General features: G+C 37.5%; 1 long non-coding RNA gene across 2 annotated transcripts in view; it reads right to left on the minus strand.

Moving 5' to 3' along the window:
* The window catches only part of LOC140700191 (uncharacterized), a 28446-nt gene extending 24456 nt beyond the window's left edge, over window positions 1–3990 (minus strand). Inside the window, exon 1 of one of the 2 annotated variants that reach the window (XR_012078484.1) lies at window positions 3906–3990. This is a non-coding gene — a long non-coding RNA (uncharacterized lncRNA). Of the gene's footprint in view, window positions 1–3439; window positions 3495–3905 lie in introns of those variants that run through there. The other variant, XR_012078485.1, reaches the window with a different exon arrangement.
* Between the last annotated feature and the right edge of the window lie 127 nt (window positions 3991–4117).

The raw sequence follows: 4117 nt of genomic DNA on the forward strand, positions 1-4117 counted from the left end.
CTGAATCTCTTCATACTTCCTCAAGAATCATAAGATAAACAAAAAGCGAAAATAAAATCACATATAACTGATGCCCTCTGCATTACCAGGAAACAGAATGAACTTCTTTTAGTAGAGAAATAAACAACAAATTCCAACAGGGGTCATGCTGCTGCAAGGCTGTGGGTAGAGTGCAAACAAGCCTGTAGGAGGGAAAGCTTATGACTACAAAAAAGAGGGCTGGGGAGCAGAAGACCTAGAGGAAGCACAGATAAAATAGCTAGCATAAAGACAAAGTCTAATAGTAAGAGTCAAAACACCGTCACTGGCCAGGGACTTGGTAGTTTACAATACTAGCTGGGTTTGAAAGAAAGCACGACCAGGAGTGGTAGCCTTAAAGAGACATTGCTTCTGGTGGAGAACCAGATAAGGAGGGCTGTCTTCCTTTCTCATAGCTCTAAGGGGCACTAGAGGGAAAATTAAAAGATCCTGCAGAAACTTAAATGAAACAACACACATCAACCTATTCTCCCCTATTATTGCTTAAAGAAACTGCATTTCATTATACTGACGGTGTTCTTGAGCTAGAAACCCTGGTTACAAAAATGCTTAGGAATGGGAAGGAAGGAAGAAATGGAAAGAGAGGAAGGAATGAGAAGGGAGGAAGGGACAGACATGAGGGAAATGACTATTAACAGAAGAATTTTTTAAAAATCAAAGGAAACTATACACCTCTTTGCAGGTAAATTTGTAAAACTAAAATGAAATAGAAAATTCCTTAGAAAGACCAATTTATACAGAAGAAAATAAAAAATAAAACTATCAAGAACTACTTACTCCACATGACATTACTAGGTTCACATAATTTCACAAAGGAGTTTCAAACATTCAGAACCAGGGAGTCGCAATACTACTTAAGTTGTTTCAGAGCGTAGAAAATGAGGAAAAACTTCCAAACTCTTTTTATAAAGCAAATATGGCATTATTATCAAAATTTGATAATTGGCGGCAACACAACAGACAAATATCGGCCAATATCTCTTATGAACAATAACAGAAATCCTGAGCATACTCCAACACTACATTAAGGAAATAACACACCATGGCTCTGCTGTGGGACATTTGAGCAGAGACTTGAAGAGGGAGCAAGCCACATGTACAGCCTTGATTACAAACTGGATAAGGACATTAAGGAAGAATTACAAGCCAATCTCAGTCATGAAAATGGGCACAAAATGCTAACAACCCAAACACAGCAATGTACTTAAAAATTAATACATCGTAATCAACTTGGATTTATCATAGGAATGCAGGAATGTAGATTTGGTTTAACTTCAGGCAATTATATACATTGTAGTCAGCACATTAACAAATTAACGAGAAAAGATCATTTCAATACATACAGAAAAAGAATTGAATAAAATGCAACACTCATTCATGATTTAAAAAAACAAAATGACAAACAAGCAAACAAAAAACTCCTAACAAACTAAGAATAGACGTTAAGCTTTCAAAAAGGGCAACTACCAAAATCATACATACCGTTTTGTTACGCAACCAGGTTCATTTTGCCTGATGCCCAGGAAGCCAAAACGCCGAGACGCTGAGCTCCGCAGCAAAGAGAGCGCTTTTTCATAAGGCAGCCAAGCGAGAAAACAAGAGGACAAACCTCAGGGCTACTTCCCAGAAGGCAAAGCGTTGGGGTGTTTATGGGATAGCCAATAAAGAAGCAGGGCGGTCTGAGGCGAAGGCAGCGTAGGGAGCGTGGGGAGCGTGGGGAAAAGTAATTGGAGAAAGGTGTGGTAATTGGCTGTTCTGCGCAGGTGTAACTCGGCTAAGGACCTCTGCAGAGGGTAGAGGTTTTGGCCCTCTGATGTCAAAAGTTCACCAAATAAACAATCTCATTGCCCAGTTGGTTCTATCCAGTCTTACTCAGCTCAGTGAAACTATACACAGCTGACTCAAAGTTCCTGGAAAACAACTTGGGCAAACATCTTATTGTTTAGGCTAAGCGAAGTTAGGAGGACGTGAAAGTCTTAAAATGACCTTGTTTAGTGAGGGCAGGCAGGTGAAATGGATTTAAGCCACAGTTTCTGTACCACCATTGTTAACAGAAACTTTAGAAGCACGTCCTTTAAAATTAGGAAGAATACCTAGTATTGATGCTTCTACGCATCTCCATGCTAAAGATCCCAGTCAGTGCAGTCAGAAAATGAAAAAAAAAAAAAAAGCCCAAGAATTAGAAAGAAACAAAAATGTTATTATTCACCGATGATACAGTATGAGTCCAGACTCTACAAGTTATTAGAAGTAACAAGAGTGCTTAGCAAATTGTTGGATATAAGAAAAAGATCCATATCAGAAATAAATTGGATTTTTATATACCAGCAACAATTAGAACAAAATTGAGGCAAAATATGCTATTTATGAATAATTCCAGTAAAAGTTACAAACCTTACATAGGGAAAAATTTTTAACTTTATTGAATGATATTTTTAAAATTCTAAATAAATGGAAAATATGGTATGTTCAAGAATAGGAAGACTCAGTTCTCTCCAACTTGATCTATAGATTTAGCGTAGTTCCAATCAAAATCCAGTAGTTTTTTTTTTTAATGGAAAACTAATTCTAAAATTTACTTGAAAAGCAAAGTCCAAGAATATACAGGATACTCCTGAAGAAAAAATAAGGTGTGAGACTTGCCCTAGTAGATGCCAAAGCTAGAACGATGAAAACTGTTGTTTCGGCACAGCGATAAGCAAACTGAATAGTGGAACAGGCTAGAGAAGCAGAGTCAAGAACATACAGAAACTTGAGAGATGACATAGCTGTTTTAACATGCACTATTCAATGAATTGGCTTCTGCATTGGTGGGTGGTGGGGGTGGGCGGTAATTGGATCCTACCTGACACCAGGCACAAAAATCAATTCTAGATGACCAAAGACTTAAAAATGAAAAATAAAATCTGAAATCTTTCTATTTTTATGACTTCAGGATAAATTTCTTTGAAAAGATACAGAAAACCAGTTATAAATATTAATATCTAGTATATATAAATGCCTATTAATCAATAAGAAACACATAACCCAATTAAAAATGAGAAACTCAAACAGATATTTTAAGGAAAAGGAAATGCAAATGGCCAATAAGCATAGCAATAGCTTAATCTTACAACTTGATAGGAGAAATATAAAAGAAGTCCCCAAAGAAGTATCATTTTACATCTACTAGAATGGCAAAATTAAGAAATCTGTCTATACCAAGTGATGAGTACATTGAACAATGGGAACTCACTCATTTGGTGGGAGTATAAATTGGAAACCAACTTGGCATTACGTAATAGCATCTAGCCTATGACAGAGCAACTTCACACCCAGATACTCTGTAAAAACTTTAGCAAGAGATTAGAATATTCATAGTAGCATGGTTTATATAAGCTGTAATCTGAAAATAACTCACATGTGCCCAGACAAGAAAATCAATTAATAAATTGTGGAAGAGAGGCACAATGTAACATTATGCAGCAGTGAAAATAAAAGAATTATGGCTACCTGTAATAATGTAGATTCTTTTAGTGACGTAATGTTAAAAAGCGAGTGGCAGAACACTGCATAGAATATGGTAGAACTTTTTGTACTCCCCAAACACATCCAAAACTAAACAGGGTTGTTTAAGGACACATGTATGTGGGGGAAAATAACTTAGAAAATGAGAGGGTCCAATGATTTACACAAAATTCAGTATAATTAAAAAAAAATCCCTGAATAGGGAATGGGGTGGGGGATGGGATGGAAAGGACATTCTGAGGAGATTCAATGGGTTCTGGTAAAATTCTACTTCACAAATTAAGTTGTGTGTTCTTCATATTTCATAAACTACATATTCTTTTGCTACTTTATTATTAAAATATCATAACAATTTTAACCTTGAATCACGAAGAGACACAAGAAAGCAACCGACTTCAGGTGCATAACCCACTCACTGCCGCCGGCAAGGCGCTCTGGGTCAGCATCGCGCGGGCTTTTTGCCCGGTGGGGTGGGCCCCAGGGCTGCTGCACGCATGCGCCTTACAGCCAACCAATCAGCGACGCTCCTGGGCGGGGCCAGGCAGGCTTTTTTCCCCGCGCAAATTTTGAT

Source organism: Vicugna pacos, chromosome 12, assembly GCF_048564905.1.
Source record: "Vicugna pacos chromosome 12, VicPac4, whole genome shotgun sequence".
Classification (NCBI taxonomy): domain Eukaryota; kingdom Metazoa; phylum Chordata; class Mammalia; order Artiodactyla; family Camelidae; genus Vicugna; species Vicugna pacos.